Consider the following 15,135-nt stretch of genomic DNA (forward strand, 5'->3'; position numbering starts at 1 on the left):
TTGGAAACTTTTAATTCCCCAGTTATTATCTTTTCTTGTTCTTTCTACTTTATCTTGCTTTGTGTTATGAATTATGTACAGTACTTCTGGTACTCAAGAAACACCCTTTATCAAGTCTGTACAAAAGAGAATTCATGAGTGATCTGGATGGACCAAGAGTCTCTTGACAAAGAGCTCCCTGGGCCTGCAGGGCATCTGAGTTTAAATATGTGTGTGTACACACACAAACACACACACACACACACACACAAGTACATGGTGGGTGGAAGACTACTCTCTGGAGATGAGACTCCCTGAAACCTCATTTGGACAGGGTGACGATAAAATGCCCCAATGACTTTCTTCCTTATACACCTGCCCTCTATTAGGCTGCACAAGGCCAAGGCAGGTGGAGGGGGCATGTGACCGTGACAAGCAGGCAAAGAAGTGGGGAGCTACCCTTCCAGGTGGAGTAGGTAACTGTAGGCTTTGTGCAATCTCCACTCCTAGGCTGTGCCTCAGTTTTTTATTTATAAATTATAAAAGCAAGATATTTCCACAGGAGGCTGCTTCCCAAAAGCCTGAGACAGAAAGCTCTTCAAGATCCCCCAGCAAAGGGGATCTCTGTCTGTGAGCCATAGCACACCATGCCTTCCACTACCAAGGGGAGGAAAATAAGCCACGTTGTGTTTCTTTTGGCCCCTTTCTCTGAATCTCCCCGGCCCAATCTCCCATCTTTCTCCCTCCTCACCGCCCACTTCTCCACTTGCTAAAGGCACCCAAGATCCAGTTTAAATAACCTACTTTGCAGTTTATTTAGCTCTAAATGGAAGTCGTAAGACAAATGCAATAAATAACCTGGATATAAAAGAGAGGTCCGTACCTTCCTTTTTGCTCTGTCACCCACATGCACACACAGACTAAACACTGGCAATTACTCTCTGTGGTCACCTTTCCAGGCATGGTGTGCTGATAGGTACAGCTGCTTATAGTAGCGCCAAGTGAAAGGCAGGCAAGTTTAGTGTTCCTGGGTGGACTGAGGTCCTACAGGGTAGACCAAGTCTCCTGGCTCAATGAGGCAATGGAATCTGCAGTCCCAGGAGCCCTGGATACCCTCGTCTGTGGGGAGTGTTATCTTGGTGACCTGGCCAGCCACGGATGCCTCTCTGATATCCCTCCCCAGCTTGGGCAGGTGGCATGATCCCTGAGGGACTGTCACATCATTCCAGTGCAATCTGCCAAGGAAAAAGAACCTGTCACAGAGAGAGGAGAGTGGGAGCCCCGGGAAGGGGAGGGTGGTGGAGAGATACAGGCCTGCTGAAAACACTAGGAGAAAGGGAAGCTTGTGACAGAGATGTAGCAGCCTTGCTGACTACGCCAGCCCCGCCTGTGCCTGGGGAACATGTGCTGCCAAGAGCTTAAATGTGTGCAGGGGATGACGGAGGTGTGATCACCTGGGTGTGCATGTGCCTGCTGCCCTTTGGGCCTGCCTTTCCTTCCAAATTGTTAAGGCAGCTGGTGGCAGCCACAAGAAGTACCTTCAGAGGCAGTGGGGGACACGCCTTGATCATTCATTCAAGGATGGCGTCATAGAGAACCCTGGGGAAGGATTCAAGCTCCACACTCCCTTTCTTTTCTGCTTCACCTAGAAATCTGATGTTTTTATACAAACTACTCAGGCAGTGGCAGCTTTGTTTCATATGAAGAAAACACTTGAAAAGGTCATGATATTAGGATGCTTTGAGCACAAAGGAAAGAGAAATATCCTAACAATATTTTGAATATACATTCTACCTTTCTTCCGAGGGATACCATTGACCATATCTGTCAAAACATGTTTAAAAATGATACGTGAAAAACCTGTATTGTAAATCTCAGTAATAGAAATCTTCCTAACATGAATGTTCATAACTTTAAAGGATTTTTATACCTTAAATTCGTAAGGCACATCTTGATGCACAAAGCACTCTCACACATATATTTTTCTTTAATTCTTACAGCCATTGTATGAACTAAGTACCAAATTGGTGTTCCTAATTAATAGAAGTGGAAAATGAGTCTCACTGAGGTCACGTGACTTGCCTAATATCATGGCAGAGTCAGGAAGAATGGGTAAGAAACAAAACTTGCAGCCAGCTGCAGTGGCTCACGCCTGTAATCCCAGCACTTCGGGAGGCCATGGCAGGTGGATCACTTGCAGTCAGGAGTTCAAGACCAGCCCGGCCAACATGGTGAAACCCCGTCTCTATTAAAATACAAAAATTAGTCTGGCATGGTAGCAGGGGCCTGTGATCCTAGCTACTCAGGAGGCTAAGGCACAAGAATCACTTGAACCTGGGAGGTGGAGGTTGCAGTAAGCCAAGATCACACCACTGCACTCCAGCCTAGGTAAAACACTTGGCCTAAACACAGATCTCCTGAATATAACCCAATGCCTGATACTACTTTATTCTTAGAAATGGCATTCACTATACCAGCCTATGTGGTTTTCTAAAATACTCATTCTTCAATGACAGGTTACATAAATGACTACCAGTTTCTCTTAAAATTAATGTAAAAATGTCAGTATCACTAGAATGGAAAAGAAAACTCAACCTTCTAATAGCAATATTATGCATTTGCAGGTAAATATATAATTATATTATATATTTACCTATTATATCTATCACATAGATAAAATACATATCAGCATAGATTTTTAGCCTTCAAAGATCACAAAATTTTCACAAAACATAAACAAAAATATCTATGCTCGCAATGATGTTCTTAACTTTTTATTTTGCCAGGAAAGGACACTAACATTTTCAATGTTTAAATCCAGTTTCAAGTTGAACAAATTTAGTTTCATGAAAAACTACATTGCCATTATTTTTCCATTATATTATTCTCGTATAGACTCTCTCATTGACTCAGCCCCAGCCCATTCAGGAACACTGCCACAGATGAATGTCAGGTCTACCCTAACACTTGCAAAGGTTAAGATGTCCTTGGCCAGGCACGGTAGCTCACGCCTGTAATCCCAGCACTTTGGGAGGCTGAGGTTGGGGGATCACAAGGTCAGGAGTTTGAAACCAGCCTGGCCAATATGGTGAAACCCCGTCTCTACTAAAAATACAAAAATTAGCTGGGCATGGTGGTGGGTGCCTGTAGTCTCAGCTACTCGGAAGGCTGAGGCAGAAGAATCGCTTGAACCCGAGAGGAGGAGGTTGCAGTGAACCAAGATCATGCCACTGCACTCCAGCTTGGGCGACAGAGCGAGACTCCATCTCAAAAAGAAAAAAGTTCTGAAACATGTTTGAATTTGGAAGCAACTGCATCATAGGTTTCACCAGTTATTCACAGGTTATGCAAGTTAGCAAGAACTATTAAATTTAAAGTGCCACTTTTGCACCAAATATAGGTATGTTTTTCAATATGTACAAAATATAAATGCTGTATTTCTAACCAAGATCACAGGACCTGAGCACACTCACAACACAGAACAAACACAGCAAACTGATGCTAAGAGACAGAAAATATGTTAGGAGAATTTGTCTTACATGCTCCCGAAGCAACCAGACACCCCCTCTGAATAAGCACAAAAAACTGCTCACTTAGCAAAACTGAGTTTATAAGTCCACAGCTCATAGCAGCAAAAAGTCATAAAAATAGTACACTCATATAGTGAGGGCTGAATGTCTTTTTCAAAGCACTTTCATATACTTTTTCTCACGTAATTGCTATAAAACTTTCAAGGTAGAAACAGCAGGCAGTGTAATACCCCCATATTACTGATGAAAAGACTGATGCACATTTATTTATTCATCTACTCAATACTTACAAAGAGGAGAACAGTGTTTTGCCTGCAATCATGGGGCTCATGGCAGGAGGGGATCAAGTGACTGTTCCCCTATCCCCAGTGAAGATATCAAAGCCCAAGCTTTGATGTGAACAAAAGATTTTTAAAAATGTACCTTATAAAAGGTGTAAGTCGAAGGTGGATTCACTAACACAATGACTCAAGAAACAAAAGTGTGTTTGTGTTTGTGTGTATGCACACGTACACGCATGGGAGGGTTGGGGAAAGAAGGAACAAGGGAGTCTTCACTTTAGGGGCTGTCCTTGGTCAAGCATCATCACCAAAGACAGGGCATGACATTTTTCTCCATTCTCTTCCCAAGTCCCCAGCACCCCTCAGATTGCCTAGGTATGGGTCTCTTTAAGAGCATTTCAAAGTCAGTTTCCAAGCTGAGGAGGCCAGCTGTGTCACAGCTAATTACACGCAAACCCTCTGTAAACACTGAAATAAATTACCTTTCCCCTACTTTTCATTGTTCTTTTGTCCCCCCCTCTACCGGTCACAGGAGGAGGGAGCTGAGCTGGAGTGAGGCAGGACAAGCAGAGGCTGCAGCAGCCATAGTCTCTGTGGACAGCAGCTCACTCTGAGAGCAGAACCTGTGCTGCGTCTCCCGACAGCCTGGCAGTCTGGAAGCCATGGCATCTTTGGTGGGTTCCGACAGCCACTCTGTGAAATCAATCCATCAGTGGATATTTACTGAACACTTAGCCATGTCTAGGGGACTGTGGTTGATGCCAGGTGACAGAACATTTAATAAGGAAAAGGGACGTAAACACCTTGAAGACGATGAATGATACAGGAGAATCTGGGAAGGAATGCTAATAACATTTAGGTCTGGGGGAGAAGGCTCAGGGAAGCATCTCCTCTCTTTTGAATTTCTCAGGGATAGTCAGAGAAGGCTCTGCAGAGAAGGCGACATCAGAGTTTTGGAGGTAATTCCAACAGTGTACACTCAAGGTTGGCAATGATGCAAATGGAAAGTACAAAGTGGCTAGACTGAGAGACAGGAAGGACCAGTCTGAGAGGAGCAGGTTTATACAGTGGGCCAATGGAAGAAGATGTTTTGTCTATCCTAGATGGTTTTCAAAACGTTTTAACTAATAATTTCTCACATGAGTGCTATGTGCCAGACATGTGTCAAACGCTTTATCCGTGTTACCTTACTTCTTACTACAACTCAATGAGGTGGGTACCATAATTATCCTCACATTACTGATAGGAAAATAAAGGCACAGAGATTAAGTAAGTTGCCAAAGTCACATAGATAGTAAAGTAAGACCAGGATTCCTAACCACTATGTTATAGCACCTTTGGCATCAGAAATCACTTTTTTCAAATAAAACTTTTATCAGAACATCCATGCATAAAACTTACAAAAATGGGACATCTTCTGGCATAAATATATTGTATATATTTAATATAAATATATTCATAATACAGAACATTTATTCAATATCACTCAAAACATGAGGTTGTTTCCCAGAAGATAAAAATTTGAAACCAGGGTTATAGATGACTATTGCAGTCTTGAATCAGCTTTGGCATCCAGCTTATTTTTGTATTTTATTTTAGTTTCACAGTATTGAGAAAATCTTGAATCATACAGAAAGGTAATAGTGTGATCACTTACATCACTTTATAAAAGCAAAAAAGCCGGGGCCTGATTCTTTTAAAAAGACTAACACAGAACTAGAAGCTTTCTAATCAATACATTTACACAAAGCTCAAATAAATGCAGAGATAGCAAAGGGAGCTTGACTCCAAGGTCTCCACAAAGAAAAGAATTAAGCCAGTGTAACCATGGGTGATCTTCAAGTGTGAAAATTTGTATAACACATGGATTACATGTGGCTTTTAAAATTAGTTTTATTCCTTCATTTCCTATTTCCTCAATTCTACAATATACCTTTTTTTTACAGTGGAAGGTTTTGTAACTCAGAATATATGAATACAGAATGCATAGAAAGCAGTGGCTTTTCCCCCGACAACATTTAATAATGCTTAAATTTAATAACAGAATTATTCAATTTTTGATAGAGTACATAATCAATGGCATCTTGGATTCAAGAAAATGTGATAGTTAAAAGATATATTTTAAAAACAAGACTTGCAACAAATTTTATAGATGTTATCAAAGCCCATCCACAGATACCAGCTGACAAGTCCCGGGTTCGGAGTGAAGGCCATGGCTTGGGGACGGTGAGTGGGGACAGTGGGAGGGAGGGGTGGGAGCACCTGCAAGGCACCCTCAGGAGGACAGAAATTCAAGTGGTCCTCTCTGACTATCACAGGTGCTGCGACCCACCCACCAGCTCCTGGGGTGAGGAAGACTGCACACTGAAAGGAAGGGCCCCGCCTTGGGTCACTGCTTCTCAAGAAAAGGGGCACTAGGAGAAGCTGAGGGGACAAAAGTTAGAAGATATCCCAGGTCCTCTGGCATTGGTCCTGTCACTGTGGCTTCTTTATCTGATTTGAGTGTTGTGATTTCCCAGAACATCAAAGATATTCCAGTGCAGATGATAAACCAAAGCTGTACTCATCAGTCAAATACAATATATATATTTTTTGTAATTAACTCCACTACTCTGCCGCCCCATGAGTGTACAAAATCCTGTTTCCTTTTGTGGACAGACAATGGGGCTCAAGGTGGAAGGCAGTGGAGAGTGGAGGTTCTCAGGAATCCCTTTTAAAAGAGCTCTCCAGAAGTGTAAATTGGGCCCCTAGTACCTGGCACCTTAAAGGAGAAAGGATCCTGTTCAATCCTTCCCTCTCTTTGGGAGGGAACTGAGGTGTAATTGAGGGCACACGTGTCAATCAACAGGGAAAGCTGCAGCTGAAGCTTCGCTGTGGCCAAACAGCTGACATCTAACTGCAACATAGGGAACTGGAGGCAGGCAAAGGTCTGTAAATCTACGCATATTGTTTCCAACAGGCACGGAATGAGGACTAGCTAATGAGAGGATGGTTAAGGGAAAGTTAGTACATCCAACCCTTCCCTCCCACCAAAAGGGTTGGGCAAACTAACTGTCAAGTCAGTTTCTGAGCCTTGTCCCTAAAGGAAGGTAAAAATATAAAGTAGCATCTAAGCGCCCAGTGGGTAAATGATGCCTTTGATGTGTTGTCAAGAGCTCTGACATCTTTGTCCAACAGGCTACAATCCAGTATCATGGGCTCCCCTTGAGTTCACCAGCTTTCACATTTCTACATGGGCTGTCCAGAAGCTCACTTTATTTTATTTTATTTTTAGAGATGGGGTCTCACTATGTTGCCCAGGCTGACCTATGATTCATAGGTCAATCATAGCACACTGCAGCCTTGAACTGGACTCAAGAGATTCTCCTGCCTCAGCCTTCCAGGTAGCTGGGACTACAGGTGTGAGCCACCAAGCCAGGCTCAGCAGTTCTTTAAATTATCCACTCTCTCCTCAATCCTCCCAGAGATCTCTGCTTGTATACCTCCCAATTATTCACTATATTTAGTTTGCCCTGTTGTTACAAGTATATGTATGTACCCATGCACCTGACTTATTGCCCCTTCTAGACTTAAGTCCATAAATTAACTACTTCCTGAGAGCCCACTGTGTGTCAATCACTTTATGTTAGGCAAACATTGAATAAAGCATGACCTCATGGAAATTCACATAGTAGGCATGCAGCCTGAAGGCAGAAGTGTGCCTTTTTCTTCAGTACTCTCCCGTTTATGTGCCAGGTCACCCTCTTACTGCCTGGCAATTACATTGATGTAGAACAGTGGTTCTCAAACTTCAGTGTGGCCTCAGAATCACATGGGAGCTTGCTGAAAATACAGATTCCTTCCTCCTACCTCTAGAGACGCTGGCCCGCCAGATCTGGGGCAGGGCCCGGGAATCTGCAATTACAATAATTGCCCCTGGATGATTCCAAGATGGACCACCCTCTAAGGGGCATGAAAAAAATTACTCGTAAGTCTTCGAGTGAATAATGAATTGAGGAACAGTGAATAAAGACTTCTTGGCTTTCCTAGTGTGCCATATACTGGCACTGTGCCATCCCCACCTGGCTGAGATTCTGTCAGCATTTGGATTCCAGAGTGAAAAGTACCTGAAACAGCCATTGAGTCACCAACGCACCACCTCCAGCTAATTTCTGCCCCTCAGTCCTAAGGCCTAGTGTTGCCTGAGAACAGAAAGATCATAGCCCAAAGCTGCGTGACACATCAGGCACCTGAGGCCTTTGGCCATGGATTAGAAATTAAACCGCATATTAGAGTAAATGAAACAAAAAGGAAAGGAACCCTGAGCCAGCCTAATAGCTATGCACAGACAAAAGACTATGAGACTGGCCTGGTTCGTGGTGTGAAATTTAGGCACCAGATCAGGAGGCACACTTAGCACATTTGGAATAAATCCCAAACATGATGGCATCCTGGTTTGACAAACCAAGACAGAAATGCAATGAGTAGGAATAACTTCAGGGTGGAGACAGCTATGGATGGGAAAATAGTAAGTGTGAGAAAAAAAGAAAACACTGGTTTCTTCCCAGGGAGGGAGCGGTGGGGAGAAGGCTGTGGACCACAGGCTTCCAGCCTAGCAGACAGGGGCCAAGAAGAAGGCACTGTAGGGTTTAGAGAGGACAAGTATTAACAGGAGAACAGGCTGCCAAAGTCAGCATCAGAAGCTGCAACGTAAGTGTGTTTAAAAAAAGAGACAGACACTCTGAGGAGGAAACCAAGATGACAGAGTACAATGCTGGTGAGGTAGGTGGGCGGGCCTGGTGGGTTTCAGTCCCCAAATGTTCCCCAAGTTCACATTCTGAATTGAGCTGAAACAGGACCAGACACCCTGGGAGTGGTGCCACGGAGGGCCTAGCGGTGCGCCGGCGCCCAGAGTCACAGCTTACTCTGCACATGTGCGGCACATGAACACACTCACTCTGCTTCCACTGGGGGCAGTGCGAGCATCAAATTAGAAATCAGAACATTTGGTTTCAAAACCCACTCCCTACTTCTATGCAGTGAGACAGGTTTCTCAACTTACTCCACAGACTGAATTTGTCCAGCAGATTCAAAAGTCACATTTCTTTCTTTCTTTCTTGAGACGGAGTCTCGCTCTTTCATCCAGGCCGGACTGCAGTGGCGCTATCTCGCCTCACTGCAAGCTCCGCCTCCCGGGTTCACACCATTCTCCTGCCTCAGCCTCCTGAGTAGCTGGGACTACAGGTGCCCGCCACTGCGCCCGGCTAATTTTTTATATTTTTAGTAGAGACGGGGTTTCACCGTGTTCGCCAGGATGGTCTCGATCTCCTGACCTTGTGATCCGCCCGCCTCGGCCACCCAAAGTGCTGGGATTACAGGCATGAGCCACCGCGCCCGGCCCTAAGAGTCACATTTCAAAAAGGGTCTATAATCCACGTACTCTCCTCCCTTTTCACGGTTTCTCACCCACCTCTTTGCTCTTTATCCAGCTCAAATTCCATGGCTATGTTATAGTCACTCTCTTGATCTTCTCTCATTTTATTGTGCTCACCTGGCAAAACTATTCTCACAAAAGCCAAATCTCCACCTACTTCCCACCTGAGATTCAGTTGCTGAATGTGACCAAACACACGAGGCTCACTAGTCTCACTTGAACTTCATCACAACTGACTCCAAGTGAGTCCATAAAGCTGCCCAGCAACCCAATGCATTTCCTACTCCACTTACTCCCTCAGTCTTCTGGAAAACTATGTTATACCTTCTACTCAAACTTTCAACATTTTCCTCCTCCCACCCTCAGCTGATGACCTTACTTCCTCTTTCATTGAGAAAATAGAAGCAATAAGAGAATTTCTACAAGATTCCAACACCACATCTACCCACGTACCAGCCTCTGCAGCCACTTGTTCTTCCTCTACTCCTAGTACTATGAATGGATGATTAGAGCTCCTATCTAAGCCAAGCCCTGCATCTGTGGTCTAGACCTCCCCACACCACACACACACACCTGTTCAAGGAAATCACTCCACCAATTCTCCTCCCTCTACTTCATCAACAATAATTTTTATCTCAAATGGATCATTCCCATCAGCATGTAAGTGTTAATTCTTCCATGCTGTTTCCATTGCTCTCTGAAATCCTTCCTACTCCACTCAAACTGCTCCTGGCATTCAGTGGTTCTTAGCCTTCACCTTCCTTGACCCATCTGAAGCATTTGATTCAAAAGGGCAAAGCATATAGATAAGAGTTTTTGAAAGAGTAAATATGAATGTGAATTCAAGAGAATCTGTGGATGAATTTATACAAATGACCAAGAAATCACTTGCAAGATACTCTAGTAATAACCTTTTTTAACTGAATAATCATATGATAGGAAAAACACTTCTTCAGAGAACTAACTTGATCATCCTCTACTTTCTCCCTCTGCAGCGTGCACTTCACTTGGCCCCAGGACACCAGGTTTCTAATTTTCCTCTCACCTCCCTACTGCTCCTTCTCAGTCTTCTTTGCCGATAACCGTTTTTCTCTTCACCTTAACATCAGAACTCAGTCCTGGAATCTCCTCTCTTCCCTGTCTATATTCACTTCCTTGGTGGTTTCGGCCAGTCTCAATACTTTACCATCTATACACTGAAAACTCCCAAATTTATTTCTCCAGCCAAGCCTTCTACCATGAACTCATTTATTCACCTCCTTCCCTATACTACCATATCAAATAAGCATGGCAACTTTAACACATCCAAACTCAATTCTCCTCTTCCGCCCAACATACTTTACCTGTGTTCTTCCCCAGCTTAGTTAATGGCAACTCCACTCTTCTTGCTGCTTTCTCCCAAACTCATATTCAATCCGTCGAAGAATCCCATAAGCTCTACCTAAAAATATATGCAGAATCCAACCACTTTTCACCTCCTCCACTGCTACCTCCCTGGCCCAAGCCTCTATCATTTTTTTAATATCCTTGCTATAACCTTGATTTGACTCCCTGTTTCTACGTTTGCTCTACCAAAGGAGGTAGAGTGATCCTTTTTCAAACACAAGTCAGGTCATGTCACTCCTTTCCTCAAAACCCTCCATTGCTTTCCCATCTCACTCAGAGTAAAAACCAGAGTCTGTATAATGGCCTTCAGGGCTCCACATGATCTGACTAACTATTCCATCTCCTACTTTCCACCTCACTTACTGCAATCCAACCCACTGTGCTCTTTGCTGTTCTTCAAATACACCCAGCCCGTCCCCAACTCAGGATCTCTGCACTTGCTGGCCCAGCTATCTGGGACTCAGGAGACTCTTCCCCCAGATAACCACATGGCCCACTCCCTCACCCACCCACTTCAAGTCTTTGTTCGAATGCCATCTTCTCAACGTGGTCCTCCTGACATCTCCATTTAAAATTGCAACGAAGTTCTCCCTTTCCCCACATTTTTTTCTCCACAGCATCTATCACTATCTGATATATCATATGTTTTCCTTACGTTCTATATGCATTTTCCCACTAGAATATAAGTTCCATGAGGGCAGGGACTTTCCTATGTTTTACTCTCTACTGTATCACCAACATCTAGAACAGTATTTGGCACATAATAGCCACTTAAAAACTATTTGGTGAATGAATGAGTTAGTGAACGAACCTATACTTATGTATGAATGTAAACAGAGGGGAAAAGCCTTTACTATGAGTTCAGGAAGTAGTTTCCCTCTCCCTCTACTCTCTCCTCTCCATGAAAAGCCTGACAGGCAAGGTGTTCTGCCAATTAAAAGGAAGTTATTATAGCTCCTCACTAAGCACACACACCTCACCTCCCAGCCGTCATGGGAAAAAGAACAGTAACTTCCAAGATCCACTTACCAATCCCTCTATGGATAAGTAACAGATGAACAGATACTAGTATCCAATTCCAAGTATCACCTATATTACAGGATCCCAGACTCATGCAAGGACATAAGAACAGGGCAGTCCAGATGGGGTTGTTGGGGGTGGGGGGGAAGCAGTTTATTCCAGAGCATGACTGATCCTGGATACCAATTACAATTACAGTAACACTTACAGTATCTACAATACCAGTCACAATTACAGTGTCTACAAATTTTAGGAACTATACACCTGATCCTAGGTCAGTTGGTTCATCTTATCACTCTAGCACCATAAGATAATCATAGATTCCTGCCACCTATTTGTCAAATTAGTTTTGAGTAGTTCTACTATAATGTGGAGGAGGTGGTAGGAAAAGACTGAGCAAAGATGGAAGCCACATTCCCTAGTCTCATGGATCTCAAAACCCAAAGCATTCTCTGTAAATACCACAAAATCAGAGGAACTTCATAAAGAGAATGGTAGTTTTTCATCAACTGCGAGATGGATGTTATGCCTCACCATGCTCATAGATGAACATAAAGCAAAATCTCAATGAGACAGAAAGTGAATAGCTGTTAACCATTTAATAAATCCTGACTATATGCAGCTGTGAAAAGGCAACTTAAAAGAGAGCCACAGTCATCGCTGATAGACCAAAAGATTTCTGAGGAGTTGGGAAGACTCTCAGAAAGCACCCAGACTTTAAGTTGCCTCTTCTTGCCAAAAGCCAATGAAGTCCATAAAAACCCCTTCCACCATAGCAGCTTGGAGCATCTTAAGTAGTCACAACAGATGCGGAAAGCATACCTGCAAAGCTGCAGAAACAGTACAACTCCAAGAAATTTGTGCCTCTACATGAGTTTATCAACAGTAAGTAAGGAGAAATCACTCCAACTACAGAAATACAAATGAAGCTTGAAACATACTAGACTTCAAGAGCAAAGATGTGAGTAACTGCAGACAGGGACTGGGAACCTCTGCAATCTGGGAATTAGTCCTGATACAATAAAGAGCTAACTGAATCAGCAGATAACATAAAACTATAATGACAAAGAGAAATAAGACTCAGATCAGAATCAGAAGTCACTTCTCTCAGCCACCTCCAGCCCAGGTGAAGAGGGTTAGCGAGCCACAGTAACATTTGTTGAATGAAGAGCATTGATCAGAAGGAGAACACATTGTACTGTGGAAGACATACTTATCAGGTTAGGAGAAATAAGTAGAGAGTTTGCAAGTTGAGGAGACCTTTGGGAGAGACAGTGCAAACAGGTAGCAACAGCCAGAACTGTAGACAATTTTGCATTCCTTCCACCAGAGGAGGGAGGGAAGCCAAGAATATAGTTGGAGTTTGACCAAGTAGTTGACATTTGGATAGAGACTAAATGAAGCACAGGTGACTCCAGGTTGCCTGACAATGGGAACCCTCCCCTTTACAATTCATTATAATGAGAAAAGCCACATGCAAATGAAGTTAATAGTAATCAATGGCAGAGCAACACAAGGTCATAGGGAGGCATCTAGGAAGAGTCTGTGCTACAGAAAAGGGAGGCAAACATGAGGGAAGCATTTACATTGCATATAAAAAGGTTAAACTGAGCCCACATGCTTGAGAGCTTTTTCCTATTGGGTAAACCTGAAGATTCTCCTACTGGTTTGGATGTAACTAACAACAATAAATCTTACATGTTTGTTGCACCACTGAATAGAAGGTGCATAGGGCTGGGAAATAGGGGATCCCCCTCTCTTAGTGCTCTTCATGAACAAATCCAGCAGCTGGGTGAACTGGACCTTCCCAGAATGAGGAGTGGTAGAAAGGAAAATCAATACAGTTATATTTATATTTGCATCTTATTGGTGGTGGTTGTGGTGATGCTTAGTCATTTTTCTATACGCAGAAACACATACACATATATGTATACATGTATTTATAATACTAAGCTGACTAGTCATTTGTAGTTAACTTCGTGGTATGCAACCAGTGTATATAAGTGTGTGTGTGTGTGTGTGTGTGTGTGTGTGTGTGTGTAGGAACAGTCCAAACAGGTAGCAGACAGTCCAAACAGGTAGATAGTCTTTGAGTGACAGTCCCTCTAGCCCTAAATCCAGCCATCAGAATAGCAGGAGGCCTTCAGTAAACTCAAGTTCAATGACTGACAGGCTGGAAGTCAGAGTATGTGAGTCTGTGGGCCCTGGACACCCATGCAATAAAAGGTTTCAGAGTATCTGCAACTTGATCGCCTCCTTCCCTCCTTAGTGAGCAAAACTGGAGAGAGGAGCAAGATCTCTGCCTGTGTGTAACTTCTAAACCTATGGTTGACAGGTAACTGGAGATAGATAGGGATTTGAAGAGAGCACTATGATAGCAGGAATCATGGTATTTTTTTCTCCCCATTTCCCTAGTGCCTAGGAAAGTGCTTGGCATATAATAGATGCTCAGTTAATAAACACTGAAAGAATGAAGGAATGAACAAAGAAACTAATGAAGAAAAAATAATGAGTGGTTCTTCAGCTGTGCTCCTTCTCCTCTCAGTACCATCTGAATCTTGGCTAAAGAGGACCAACAATCACGCCTGTATCCTCAAATGCAACACTTCTCCTTTCAGGCTTTCAACACATTTATCACATCACTTAGGTGAGTCTACACATATAATTGAAATGCATCACTCTCAAAGCCCTACATGTGACACCAGCCACTACAGGGCTAGTGCTGCAATTCCTAGAGGCACCTGGCTAAATTGAGTGGCATGGCCTCAAGACAACCTTTACATCTCAAATGAGGAGTGACTGCACTCATCAACCTTGCCTCCCTCCCCTCCTTCCTGCTGCCTCCCACAGCTGGTAAGAACTGCAGAGTGTCCTCCAGGGCTTTCTGGGTCACACATCATCCCTGGGCTTGCTGGGTGTAAGCTGGTCCTTGGAACTTCTTCACTGCCCTTTAGAGCTTTAGCATAATAGCTTTAGCTTTAGCTTCACTGCCCTTTAGAGCTTTAGCATAATAGCCAGTGACTGAGCTTCAGTCCTGCCTTGCTCATCCTATATGGGAATGGATCCAGGTTAGCAATGGACCTCTACTAAGTACTTCCTTGTACAGGCCTTACACAATCCTTGCTCTTTGGGCATTATAGTCTAGTCGAGTTTCTTCGGAGACACAGCATTTCCTTTCCCTTCAGTGTAAATTATATCCAAAGCTCTTTCTAAAGGGTGCTTTGTATAAGCCGCCTTATGTTCCACCTAATAAGTTTTATACAGATAGAATCAGGCTAAAAAGATCTAGAGAAGAACTGAAGGAAACAGAGGGCACCTTAAGGTAAAGGCAGACGGTGGGAGCATACATAAGAGGCATGATCATTCCAAAGTTACTGTTTTCGGGTGGGCTGGCTGAATGCAGATAAGGGTACAGTCCTTCAAAAGCACCTGCCCAAACTGCTTTACCCACCTAGGATCCATGTACATCAAACCACATACCTCAACTCACTCTCATTTTTGAGCATAGAGTCTGCACCAAGCCTTT

At 43.5% G+C, this 15,135-nt stretch overlaps 1 protein-coding gene across 1 annotated transcript in view; it reads right to left on the reverse strand.

Moving 5' to 3' along the window:
* Positions 1–15,135, reverse strand: part of LOC100456069 (voltage-dependent R-type calcium channel subunit alpha-1E) — a 338,487-nt gene that overhangs the window by 217,542 nt on the left and 105,810 nt on the right. The window lies entirely within an intron of this gene.

Source organism: Pongo abelii, chromosome 1 (assembly GCF_028885655.2).
Source record: "Pongo abelii isolate AG06213 chromosome 1, NHGRI_mPonAbe1-v2.0_pri, whole genome shotgun sequence".
NCBI lineage: Eukaryota > Metazoa > Chordata > Mammalia > Primates > Hominidae > Pongo > Pongo abelii.